Source organism: Rhinatrema bivittatum, chromosome 12 (assembly GCF_901001135.1).
Source record: "Rhinatrema bivittatum chromosome 12, aRhiBiv1.1, whole genome shotgun sequence".
Classification (NCBI taxonomy): domain Eukaryota; kingdom Metazoa; phylum Chordata; class Amphibia; order Gymnophiona; family Rhinatrematidae; genus Rhinatrema; species Rhinatrema bivittatum.
Genome location: NC_042626.1, coordinates 47,632,831 through 47,646,982, shown reverse-complemented (window position 1 = coordinate 47,646,982; position 14,152 = coordinate 47,632,831). Strand labels below are relative to the sequence as shown.

Sequence of the window (14,152 nt, the reverse complement as noted above, 5' to 3'; positions counted from 1 at the left end):
ATAGCACCAGGTTTTAAGGAATACTGAGGCAGTTCTGGTTTTATAGCATTGCATCTATGGACTGATAACCCTATTCATCTTAACAGGAACTGGAATTACAAGTTCATAGATGCAGTGTGAGAGGGAGGGAGGTAAATCAGGACTGGTTCAGCTTGTCCCATATAACATGGAATCATCTAGTCACCTTATGCAAGGGTAGTACTTTGTATGGTGTAACATTCAGAACAGCGACTTTGGGTTAGGACTGTGATTTGCAATGGTTTCCATCGCTGTTTTACAGAGTTGGATTAAGTACAGAGTTTTTTCAAGAACTATTAATTATAATAATATCTACAGCATCTTAACTCTAACTTAGTAAAGTTCTTACCTGCTGGTGACCAGAATCTAACATCATAAGGTCACTGGAGGCTCTGAAACCGACTCTAGGCAACACTCCTGCTGCTTGCGGCCGCAGTTCTCCAGAGGTCTCAGAACATCTAATCTCATGAGACCTGCAAATCTCAGAGAATGCACAGGTCCGCCGGAGCGCACTGTACTGTATCGGCCCGTGAGAAATTTCTAGTGTAACATAGCCAGCAATGCTGTCTTCAGTGAGCCCAAACCCATAAGATCTTGGAAGCTAAACAGGGTTGACCTTGCCTACTACCTTGATGGGGAAGATGAAGGTGCTGTGGGCTGCAGAAGGCCATGGCAAAGCACTGCAGTATCCTGTCAAGAATATCAGTCACGCACTGGGCTGTGTGATCACCAAAGTCAGTGAAAAAACAAAACCAGATACGTTACTTACCACCACTGCCACCAATGTAATATAATACACAGCCCATAGGACTCATTAAGGCAACAGCTATGAGAATCCTCCCATAGCCCAGATCGCAAAAGGAGCAGACCTGAACTGCAGCCTTTAAACTTAGCTTATAGAAGGGCTGGCTCTGTGGCGGTACTATGCATCCTCCTGTGACAAGACCTGACCTGAGTTCAGTTCATGGCTGGGCAGCCTTCAGGTGGCGGAAGGAGCTGTAGTCATCATGCAATGGCAAACTTTTAGAGGCCTTGTGCCCATCATTACAGGGTTCTGGAGGGAGCCCTGGTGCATGGCCCCCTGGCCGAGGACTGCCACTGTGATGGCAATACTGAAGTCCAAAACAGAGGAAAATTGAAATCCCCGAGTAGTTGCCAGTGAAGGACCCAGATCTCAGCCCTGGTTCTGATTGAGCTGAAAGCACAAAACGAGCAGGAGGAAACTGCCAGGTATATATCACAGGAGGATGCATAGCACCGCCACAGAGCCAGCCCTTCTATAAGCTAAGTTTAAAGGCTGCTGCAGCCTTTATATATATATATATATAAAGCCTGGAGCAAAGCTCATATTTCTTGATAAATTCTACCCTGCTGAGATTTCAGGTTGAAAGATTTAATATCCAAAAGAGTCAAATTTTGCTAGTAAATCAAATCGATTATATATTTTAACAACTCACCCTGCAGCAGTTGGTCCAAGAGCGTTGTGCTGATGGTACTCATGGTGGCCATGAAATCTGGAAATACAGCAGGTACGAGTGGCATTATTGTGTCCAAAAAATGTTAGCAATCTCTAAAAAAATTGCTAGTGAATAGTAGCATTTATTATTACCCCAAATTCTGTGATGCATAGAGTAGAAAATGGGGGTTGCGGGAAATAAAGTGACTTGCTCCAGGTCAATTCAGAAGTCAGTGGCAGTTGTGGGGATTAGAACTGAGAAACAAGAGGACAAAGGTCTAGATTTATCAATGTCACAGGGCTCCCTGAATCGCGCACTAATGGGGGGGGGGCCTGCGAAAGCTGGCAGCGATCGCACCTCTGCAGTGCGATCGCTGCCAGCTTTCGCACCCAATAGCGCCATCATAAAAGGTGGTGCTATTGGGCGCGAAATGGGCAGCGAAAAGGCTCCTTACCTTTTCGCCATCCACGCTGTCTTTGTGGCATCCGCCCTGACTCCTCCTCTTCCGGGGCAGACGCCGCCCCGACTCTGCCCCTTTTTAGCTATCGCACGTGAAACATCCCTTTTTGTGTTCGCTAGCTTTAAAAAATGACCCCCAAAGTGACTTGTCCAAGATCGCAGGCAGAGTCAGTGGCAGAACCGGGAATTAATTCTGTATTGTTTTTTATTAGCTACTTGTCCAAAGGTCATATTATCAACAATGAGTCTCCTATATCCTTTTCTGAATGGTAACTCCTAATGTGGAACCTTGCATTGTGCAGGTATAATTCGAGTTACTCTTCTCTAAGTGCATCACTTTGCAATTGGCCACATTAAATTTCATTTACCATTTGCATGTCCAGTTTCCTAGTTTTTCAAAGTCCTCTTGCAATTTCTCACAATCTTTTTGTGATTTAACAACTTTGAATAATTTTATGTCATTGGCAAATCTGATCACCTCACTCCTTGTTCCCATTTCCAGGTCATTTATAAATATATTAAAAAGCAATGGTCCCAGAACAGATCCCTGGGGCACTCCACTATTCACCTTTCTCCATTTGGAAAATTTACCAATTTTTCAAACACAGCCACACTAACAGCTTTCATCATATCCTCTGGCAACAAATTCCAGAGCGCAATTATGCGTTAAGTAAAAAATATCTTCTCTTATTAGTTTTAAATGTATCACCTAGTAATTTAATTGTGTGTCTCCTATTATTTGTACTTTTTGAAAGAGTAAACATCCAATTTGTTACTCGTTCCACTCCACTTATTATTTAATAGACCTCTATCCTATCTCTTCTCCAAGCTGAAGACCCCTAACCTCTTCAGCCTTTCCTCATAGGAGAATCATTCCATCCTTTTCATCATTTTTGTTGCCCTTCTCTGTACCTTCTCTAGTGCATCTATATCTTTTTTGAGATGCTGTGACCTGAACTGCGCATAATGTTCAAGGTGCGGTCTCACCATGGAACGATGCATATCCCTAATAAGATATTGTAATGTAGCTTTGCACACTATACAGATTCTTTCTTAACATTTGGTCACATCTATTGACATGGGGAGAAGTGGACCTTCATGATTGCGGAATTTCATGTACAACAGAGCCCTTGGATAATACACCTTTTAGTCCAATGAAAAGTGCCACAGTCCACAAAGAACCTAGTTTTCTCCAGGGCCAACATGGGAATCAGACCCCTTCACTACGTCTAAATGTTTGGGGACCATAAGCCTAAAGATGTCCCTATTTTGTGCCTGTGGCTGAACTCTTGCAGGTAAATAGAGGTGGAAAGGCCCATTAAGTCTGTCCAGTTTTCTTTGCTATTGCTATACCATAGATCCTGCTTGATCCTCCAGCTTTACCTTCACATTTTTGCTGTTAATGATCCTCTGTGCATCTTTTCCTGCTGTTCCTGTAGATCTCTTCCCTACCCCGATCAACTACTGAGTTTGTAGAAGAAGGGCTACATGGAAATAAAAAGTCAACAACAAATTCAACAGAATAAGGTGATAGCCCTAAAAAAAGTAACACAATACATGCTTTGTCTAGCTTTTGGGAGCTCATTCTCCCTTCACCAGGTAAAAACAGAATGCCAATAACCTGATGAAGGAAGTATAGCTTCCAAAAGCTAGTTGAGGCATATTTTACATGAAGATGAGGTACAGATAGTTAAATAAGTTAAAGCATCTCTCCTTGTAGATAATAATATGCTGCATAACAAAGTGGAGTCTTTGGAGAATGTGGTGAGATGCTGTAATCTGAATCTCAGCAGTTTTCAAATCTTTTTCCTGTTTTTTGCAATTTGATGTGCTTAGAAAATGCAAATCCAGATTTTGAAGGTACCACCTGAAATCGGTCCTGCCTACAGTATATCTAGGGCATACTATTCTCCGCCATTTAAGCAAAAAAAGGAGCTGGGTGAACAGCAGCTGGACTTTCCTCAGAATTTGGAAATACTAGATCTGATTGATTTATTTTTTGGGAGCAATCAGATTCTGAAACAGCAGTGCCCTCTACTTTGGTGGTTTGTTCGGCATTGGACTCCATCAGAGACTGGTTGCTATGAGCAGTCTTTGTATATAGAGATGTAATTTTTTTTTTTTACACTGTAAAGTTAGAATGTTTTCAGATGTTCCTATGAAGACGCAAAAGTCTGTTTTTGCTACTACTGTGTTGCTCTTTTTCTCCTGATGTTCCCCTACAAATATCAATCTAGCCCAGCTGACCGCCTTCCTGAGCGACAAGAAAGATGGAAGGTCTCACTCTGCTGACGCTCCTGTTATTATGGCAGTAGACAAGGAACCTGCTAAACAGATGTTAGGGAGTTGAGTGATGTCACTTTTTCCTTTGCTTACAGTTGTTGAATTTCTTGCTTATTATTTGATCCGGATCTCTCACATGTCATGGAATCGTGCATCAGGGTTAAGGTTTTCTTTGCTATTCATGAATTTGAACGAATGACATAATATTTTCTGTTAATGCGTATTCCATTTCTGTTCAAGCATTTCCTCAGCTTTGTGTTTTGAAAACGATAAATAGAAAATAAAAAAACCTTAAAAAAAAAAAAAGAATAAATGTAATTTTAGTCCAATAAAAAAGGTATTGCCTTATATTTTTATTTGTGAAATAAGGAGAAATTGATATGATTAAATTTATGTATTTATTTTATTTTTTTATTTGAATTATACTCTGCATTTCAGTCACTTTATAATGGATTACATTCAGGTAATGTAAGTTCCATCTGTCAAATTCCAGCAATGCCAGTGATTAACAAAATTTGTAATTGTACAACGTGGTGCCAGTGACCGCAAAGGCAGCCAGTGGGATACCTCAGGAAAATGCAGTCTGACTCTCTGAGCTCTGTAGAGGATGTAAAAACAGCAGGGGAGGCATTTCCTTAATGAAATTGACGGTGGTGTTTCCATTATCCTCAACCAAATAAAGTCATCTCATATTAGCAAGGAAACTTGATTCCCGTACTGCAGATGTCTGCTTTGTATAGGGATATATTTGCATGTCTCTACAAATCCCCCTGTCTGTCCTAGGGTATTCATATTTAGACCCTTACCTCTCACCTGATAGAGCTTATGGTACAGACTCTGCATCATTATGATCGCCCTTCTAAGGTCTGCATTCAAGTTGTAGTATATCCTCTCCCTTTAGTCTCTAGAGAGGTCATGATACTGCCAGATAAAGTCTCACCAATGATATGCATAAAAGCATTATCATCACTTCCTTTTTTTCCTACTGGTTATACCTCTCCATCTTATAGAGCTGCCAAGTTACCCAGTTCCAAGATGGAGATTTTTGTCATGTGCTGGATTTCGGACAACCCCCATCCTAATCCATTATGGGAACTGGAGCACGGATTTCAATGGTTAGAATAGGGAGCTACAAATCCCATATTGCTTTGGGATATAAGTCCTAAACCAGCACTGGCCAAAAAGGTCTCCCTCCTGGAACTGGGTTGCATCTACACCCTTGCATTCTGTAGACTCTTCTCACTGGCAGACGATGTATAATCAGATGTGTAATGAGCAGAGAGCTGTATCAGCAGATGAGTTGCAAGTATAGCCCCCATCCCAGTCACTCTTGGGCAAAAGGACACACAGGGAGGATCACAAATCATACAAGGCCCCATGAGCTCCTGGTATTCCCACACAGAGGGCGAAAGATTCACTTTTTCAAGGCCCTTAGAGTTTTCTTCACGCTCTGGGGCTCCTCTGCTCAACAATCCAGGCACAAAAAAATCACACTCCACTCTGAAACTGTTGTTAAAAACTAAAAATCTTTACTGAAATGAGGTCAGGAAAAAATAATCAAAGTCCAAAGAATCTGGAGACACCAGCGGCAGTGCTCCAGTACAGTAAAACAATGCCCATAAAGCACAAAAAGCAACGACTAACTCTTTTCACCCACTTTGCAATTCACCCAATAAAGGTAAACTCCTCCCTCCCTGGGCCCTCCCAATACTTTTTGGGCAGCAGATCTTCTATGGTCTGTTTCTCTCAATTCCTTCTCTTAGATGAGCCCGTGGATGATTCACTGGTCAGTCATGAACTCAGTACGCTCACCTCAGCAGTATCTGAGGACCTCTCTTCTTCCTTACCTCTCCTCAGGCTCAAGTTTGGAATCCGGGGACAGTTCCCTCCGGCACTCCTTCCTCTTGAAAAACCTGGTCAACTCTTCTAAGGTCCCAGCCACCTTCTCTGAGCAGGAATATCTCTGCTCCCCGATTCTTCCCATTGGGAGGACAGGCCCACATCTCATACTCTGACCAGAGCTTGCAGAAGCCAGCCAATGGTTTTATTTGTCCAGAATACAGGTTGCTTCAGTTTCAGATATGCAAATGGGATCCGCTTTGACTGGGCACAGAAATCCAGTTCAGGCTGTTCATCACGTTCACTAATTTCATTCACGCGACCTATAAATCTATGCCAGAGTTGGAAAGCTATTTGGACCCAGGCACAAAAAATATGCATTCCAAGTTACCACCAAAGGTTCCCCTAGGAAAGCCCAGACGAGCACGGAGAATGTTCACTAGGAAGTTAATCATAATTGTGCTACTGGGACAATCCTGGATCACCGAGCCAAACAGCTATAATGCATCCTAGTGATAATACAGACACTCATGCTATACGATTGACAGGCTGACTAGAATGGAGGGAGAAACTCACAGATTTTCAATACTACAGAGATAGAGCAAGACAGGGAACGAAAACTTCATCAAGGAACAGCTTTGCCTATAAATGTCCTTTTTAAGTTTTCCTCTGTTGTGACACAGAGGTCCCCTCATCTGCCAAAACCTGTGTTGACAATTTCCCTCGGTGCATTTGGAGTGATAGCTGCCGTGCCCCCAGCGATCTCCTGCAGAGGAAAATGAGCATTTGCTTTTTAATGAGATACAAATGTTGGACTTTTTCATTAACTAAATTTCTCCTGGGTATATGAAGGTAAAGTGATAAGGATAGAAAGTTCTGAAATGTGGTGTTACATTTAGTCATGGTGGGGAAATTGTAACACTTTCACAGTGACTGTGGTCACTGGCTGACCGTGGCATGGCAGTACCATGGCTGTTGTTGATTGGACATGGCTTACTAGACTGTGCCAATCCTGTGTCTGTGGCCGCTGAACACACAGAGGCTGAAAAATACAGGAATTTAGGGGCTGAGAATGTTGGGGAGACATCAGCAACCTGTGCCTCAGTTCTAATCCCCACTCTGCCATGGACCTATAATATTAGGCGAGACAACTATCTTCCCCTTCATCGCTCCACCCAACGCTGAAGAATCATTGTGAGGGTGGCTTTCCTCTTTCTGTTTCAGGGGCGGTTCAGCCTTATCCATGCGTTGTTTTCTGGAGGCTGGACACGATGCACATTTACATGTTGAGAGGCCACAGTTTTCAAATAATCTGCGCAGCTGTGTACTTGAGGCTTGCTTTCGAAAAGAAACCATGCCATGGTGACCCTGAAAATTAGAACGTGCATTAAAAAAATAGTCCCTGTATTTTTCACCGATTATTTGTGTGGGTGATGAGGGGTCAAAATGTACATGCGCTATTTTACTACCTTGGCCTAAACATATCCACAAGAACACCGCTTTTTTTTTTCTTTTTTTTTTTTTTTAAGGTGGCTAAAATAGCGCGCACTACGGAACTCAAGTGTAATTTCAGTCACAGCCGAGGAGGGCAGTCTCCAAGCCAGGCAAATGGCTTTGAAAATCACCTGCTTTGAGGGCAAATATTTTTACACAGCTCAATAAATGTTTGCCCGTGTAAAAATCTCACTTGGAAAATTGCCCACCTCCCCTGCGGTGAAACTACCCAGGCTAGTTACAGCGCAGCTATTTTTAGCCTGCTGGCAAAAAGGAGCGGAAGTGAGTTGGAGGGAAGGAAAGTCCCTATTGGGCTTTCATTTTTTGACAGACCCACATGTACTTTTCCAGGGGCAGGCAGTCACAGATTTCAAAGGGAGTTTACAAATCTCCCTCCCCCTCCTTTTATGACTGCAAAGCACATTGGCATTTTGTCGGGACGAAAGGTGCCACACATAAGCAATGATCATTGATATTTGGGTAAAACTTCCAGCTGAAATCCACTTGGTTTCCATTAGCAGTAGCAATGAACGATGGATATCTATAAGCCAAGATCACCCTCTCATTCATCCTCAATCCAGCTCTCACGCGAGGCTCAGGGCTCTCAGTCTGGACCATGCTAATTTTGACCTTTCCGGCATTGTCAGCTTGTCCTCATCAATGCAGAATTTAACCTCGTGGTGGGTAATTACTGCATTAGAATTTCTGCTCCGCTCTTGAGGGTTTAATGAGATACTGCAGAGGCTGATGGATTCAGCAGCTATGAACGATATATAGAGCCATCGCCTGCTGGTTATTTTTTTTCCCTACATTTATTTATCTCACGTTCAGGGTAGTTGAGATTCTGAAATCCATAAATATTTTCTCTAAAAATTAAAGGCTTGTCACCTCCATCTCAAGCAACTCCACCGCCTTCCTTATTGCCAGGCGGTTAATTGCAGAGTGGAGGAAGGTTTGTGTTTATCACTCCATCCCCATTGTATCCTACTGAATCCTCTACAACTGCGCAGGTTAAAAAATACTTGCATAGATCTGCTCACAGCCATATATATGTGAATATGCCACATTTGTTTGAAAGTTATCCTCGCTGATTCTAATTCGCTCCAGGATAAATAAGGCTACTATAATTGCACATCTCTTACAATCCATACTATCCTATCCAATCTTTTTTTACCTCTCTGTATCCTAATCCATCTCATACCCTCCCTCACATTCCATCCTGTCCATCAAGCTCAGTATCCTGTTTACAACAGTTGCCAATCCAGGTCACAAGTACCTGGCAGGATCCAAAAAGGTTGATAGATTCCTTTCTGCTTATCCCAGGGATAAGCAGTGGATTTCCCCAAGTCTACCTTAATAATGGTTTATGGACATTTATTCCAGGAACTTGTCCAAACCTTTTTTAAACCCATCTACACTAACAGCTTTCACCACATCCTCTGGCAATAAATTCCAGAGTTTAACTATACTGTATATTGAATTAAAAAAAAAAATATAGAAACATAGAAATGATGGCAGAAGAAGACCAATTGGCCCATCCAGTCTGCCCAGCAAGCTTTCATACCTATTTTTCTCTTACTTATCTGTTACTCTGACCACTGAGGTCAGGGCCCTTAATGGTAACTTTTTGGTTCTAATTTCCTTCCACCCCTGCCATTGATGTAGAGAGCAGTACTGGAGCTGCATCAAAGTGAAGTATCAAGCCTAATTGGTTAGGGGTACTAACCGCCCTAATAAGCAAGCTACTTCCACACTTATTTGTTTGCCCAGCCTGTGCAATTTAGTCCTTGTTGGTTGTTGTCTGAATATAAATCCCCTTTTCTTCATTCCCCCTGCCATTGAAGCAGTGAGCTGTGCTGTATATGCATTCAAAGTGAAGTATCAGGCTTGATTGGTTCAGGGTAGTAACCACCATAACAAGCAAGTTACTTCCATGCTTATTTGTTTTTCCAGCCTGTGCAATTTAGTCCTTGTTGGTTATTTGAATATAAATCCTCTTTTCTTCATTCCCCCTGCCATTGAAGCAGAGAACTGCTTGGATATGCATTGAAAGTGAAATATCAGGCTAATTTGGTTTGGGGTAGTAACTGCCACAACAAGCAAGCTACTCCCATGCTTATTTATGAATGCAGATCCTTTTTCCCACATTTCTTCTTGCCGTTGAAGCATAGAGCAATGTTGGAGTCGCATTAACCGTGTGTATGTTTATTGAATAAGGGTAGTAGCCGTCATTCCTACAAGCCACCCCCATGCCACTTCTCTTCATTTCATTTCATTCACATCCTCAAGACTTTATGGATCCACAGTGTTTATCCCACACCCTTTTGAAATCCTTCTCAGTTTTGGTCCTCACCACTTCCTCCGGAAGGGCATTCCAGGCATCCACAACCCTCTCCGTGAAGAAATATTTCCTGACATTGATTCTGAGTCTTCCTCCCTGGAGTTTTAAATCACGACCCCTGGTTCTGCTGATTTTTTTCCAACGGAAAATGTTTGTCGATGACTTTGGATCATTAAAACCTTTCAAGTATCTGAAAGTCTGTACTTCCTTTCCTCCAGGGTATACATATTTAGATTCTTCAGTCTCTCCTCATAAGTCATTCGATGAAGACCCTCCACCTTTTTGGTCGCCCTTCTCCTATTTGTCTTAAATGTATCACCTCACCTAGTAACTTTATTGAATATCCCCTAGTCTTTGTACTTTTTGAAAGAGTAAACAACTGATTAATGTAATTTAAAGCCATTCCTTCACTATCCTGATTTTAGGATGGTGATTCAAGTTTTAATTTTGTTCACTTTGGATTACTGTAATGTGTTGTTTTTAGGTCTTCCCAGTTCATATCTGAAAACTCTTCAACTGATACAGAATTCAATGGCTCATTTGGTGGCTGGTATAAGATGAGAAGAATATATTATGCCAGTATTAGCTTCCCTGCATTGGCGAATAAAATTTAAGGCACTAGTGTTGATTTTTAAAGCTCAAAGGAACTTGATACCATTCTGTATTTCATCGGCAGTACAACAATATCGACCAAAATGCTTATTGTAATCATCATTTAATTTTCTATTAGAAATTCCTTCTAAAAGGGAAATACAGTTAACATAATCGTGAAAATGGATGTTTAGAGTTGCAGGCCTGACTTTGTGGAATAATCTTTCAAATAAAATCAGGGATGTAAAGGATCTGCTTTGCTTTAGAAAAATTCTTAAGGCCTACTTCTAAATATTAGCTTTTTCTACTGATCATTTGTGTTGATTGACTTGCTTTTGTCCAAGAGTGAGAAAAAGGGGATCTTGGCTAGGAAGGGAAAGGGTAAGGAAAGGGAGCATGGGAAAAGGAGAAAGGAGAAAGGAGAGAGATGTTGAAATGGTGAAATGAAAAGAGGGGAGATGAGAAGTGAGGGAAGGATAACTGAGATTTTTTTATTATGTTGAAGATAATGTATGTATTGATGTGATACACCAAGATCTGTGGATTTGCAGAATAAATATTTTTAAATAAATAACATTTACCTGTTCCACTCATTATTTTATCGACACCTCTATCATATCTCCCCCTCAACCATCTCTTCTCCAAACTGAAAAGTTCTAACCTCTTTAGCCTTTTCTCATATGGGAATCGTTCCATCCCCTTTATCATTTTGGTCACCCTCTGTATCCAGTCCATCCTATACTACCCCACTGAATTCTAACCTATCTCATCTCATCTCTCTATACCCCAACCCATCTCTTACTAAACCCTCATAATCTACCCTGTACCATCCCACCTCATTTCATCTCTTCATATCCCACTCTATCCTGTTTCATCCCACCTCAAGTCCATATATCCTACCACATCCTATCCTGCCCTGTTCCATCCTCTCACTTACTCTCCCACACAATTCATCTTGTCTGATGTCATTCCATTGCATCCCATCTCAGCTCGTTTCTTCATCTTCTACCTCATTTGCTCCTGTCCTAATTCCTTTAATCCAACTATATCCTCCCCCTGCTATATTCTCCTCATCCGTTTTCCTTATGTGCTGTCTTCAATATGAAGGCTGACAACTATCTTAAACCATGCAAACCCATTCTTCCCCTTTAGCCCCTCTAATCTGTCCTGCCTCAGGTCATTCTATCCCATCCTGCTTCATTTCACCATCACTTCCTCTCCCATTTCAGCCAGTTAAATCCATCTCATATACCTTCTATTCATTCCACTGTACCTGCAACCAAACCGATACTTTCTCATCTTCCTCACTGTTTTCCTGTCCAACGTTCTCAGCATCCCTTCTCATGTCAAGCGTAAGTATCAGTACAGGGATAAGATTTCTGGGATGGGCAACCTTAAGTATCAGTACAGGGATGAGATCTCTGGGATAGGCAATAGAGAAGGAGAAAGATGGGGAGGAGGAATGGGGTGAGAAGGTGAAAAGACTGGGGATAGGAGGAAGGAGTATGAGAAGGAAAGCGATCTGAGGATGGAGGGAGGGAAGAGAGGTAAAGATGAGGAGGATTGGATATGGGGAAGGTAGAGGAAAGGGGGAAATCAGGAATCTGAGATGGGAGGAAAGGTGGGAGAGAGATGGAGGTTCTGGGATTGGGAAAGGGATTAGGACATGTTGGGGGGTGGGGGGGGGGGGTTTGTTCCAGAATCTGGAGAGAGGGGAGAGGAAAGAAGGGAAGTTCTAGGATTTGGGGGATAGAATCTGAGATCAAGGGAGAGAGCACCTGAATTGCAGTGGGAGGTATCCCTACTATGCTCTGGTCCTGTTCCCCTTAAAACTCCTCTCTAATCTCTCAATCCGGCACACACACAGCACAATCAACCCCTTCTCTCTCACACACACACACACACAAACACTGCGCCCTTTCTCCATCTGATCCACTCTCATTCTTCAGCCTCTCTTTCACCCTCAATGATCCCCATTCATCCCTTCCTAATCTTACCAAAATGATCCCCTTTTGCTCTTCTATGCTCCAGGCTCACCCCCTCCCATTTTGTTCCCTGCATGATGCCTGGGAAGGGAGGGGCTGAATCAGGAAGCAGAGGGCTATTCTCTGCTGGGTGAGATGTAGCACAGCTGGAAGGCAATAAATTTTCAACCAGCTTGCTGCCCTGCCCCCCCCCCCCCCCCCTCCATCCCCAGATTTTTGCCTCCCTAGGTACAGGCCCAGAGTGCCTATTGACAAATCCAGGCCTGGGATTCCTTGTTTTGTTTGTGTAAAAGGGAAAGGCCTCTGGGGCTCTCAATGATGAGATCTGGGAAGAATGTGGAGTTTCAGAGCCTTCTTTTATTTTGAAAATTCACTTTTGATAACACTTGTTTTTTTCTGAGCTAGGAGTTGTTTTCCACCTTCCTGGCCTCATGTAGTTTTCCCCTCTGTTCTGTAAAAGGATTTTCATTTTACTTTTTCTGGGTTCCCATTAGCTAGGGGCTCAGCCTTTTGTTTTGACATACAAAGGGAGAAGCCCCTTCGCTGAGAAGGAACTTGGGATCATCTGCATCCAGGGGAGCAATAGGAGAGAGGGGAGAAAGGAATCATCATGACCCCTTTCAAGGAACCCACTGGAATCTGCTGAAGATCCTGGGAAAAGAAGAATACAGTCAGTAGCAATCTGATACTTTGAGAAGAAAGGGAGTATTTGACAGAAAACTACTGGAGAGATATGAGATATGTGAATTGGCATTTGGACGTTATCTAAATTGGGACTACAAAAATCTAACTAGTAACTCCGTGGGAAGGTAGCTCAAAACCTTGCCCTAAACCATGGGGAAGGAAAGAAGAGAAAATTGGCTTTACCATCTTAAAGTTTAATAAGACTCTAAGAGATCACAAATTTATCAAAAATTTAATTTGCAACCTTTTTAAGTAAACAAGACACAGCTGCTTAAAGATCATTTTCATCATTTCATAACAAAGCAATAAAAGTATTGTTAGAAACCAGTTCAGCTTCCAGTGCATTTTAACTCCTAGTGACTTAAGCACTCATGGCTCCTGTACACAATAACTTCTAATTGGGACTTGAGTAACTGCAATGAAAAGGCCTGGATGATCTGTCTTCTCTCTCTCAGGGAATCCTGCCTACCCCAATGTGACAATCTTATGGGAAGCTGTAGTGTAAAGCCTATGGGTGAGATATGGCTCTGGGACCAGTATCTGTCTGGGAATATCACTTCCCTTTTTCTATTGACCATTCCTCTGCTAATGCAGCCAAGTATCATTTTGACTTTTGCCATAACCTTTTGGCCTATTTGGCCACCTTAAGATAATCAGATACAATCATCCAGAGATCCCGCTCTTCTGTCATGCTTAGAAGAATTTCATCCCCTATACAGTACATCTCCCTTGGGTTTTTGCATCTTAAATGCATCATTCTGTATTTATTTAGGATTAAATCTTAGCTGCCAGACCATAGACCATTTCTTAAACTTCACTAGATCCCTCTTCATATTATCCACACCTTTTTGGCATTATTTGGCTACCCTCCAGTTCTCAGGTAGAATGGCTCGGCAATTTCACTATTTGACTTCCTTCAGAACTCTGGCATGATGTACTATTATTTATTTTGTCAATTTGCTCTGGCACCTCTTCCAGATTCACAGATTCATTCTTGGAAG

The 14,152-nt window shown here is 42.2% G+C and overlaps 1 protein-coding gene and 1 long non-coding RNA gene across 3 annotated transcripts in view; one reads left to right on the top strand and one right to left on the bottom strand.

The window, feature by feature from the left end:
• Positions 1-14,152, bottom strand: part of LOC115074028 — an 860,701-nt gene that overhangs the window by 36,605 nt on the left and 809,944 nt on the right. For both annotated transcript variants that reach the window (XR_003852172.1, XR_003852173.1), the window contains 2 exons: positions 3,318-3,418; positions 1,476-1,532 (listed from right to left, as the gene is read on the bottom strand). This is a non-coding gene — a long non-coding RNA (uncharacterized LOC115074028). The remainder of the gene's footprint in view (positions 1-1,475; positions 1,533-3,317; positions 3,419-14,152) is intronic.
• The window catches only part of ASIC2 (acid sensing ion channel subunit 2), a 595,603-nt gene that overhangs the window by 69,969 nt on the left and 511,482 nt on the right, over positions 1-14,152 (top strand). The gene's annotated exons all lie outside the window — the stretch shown is intronic.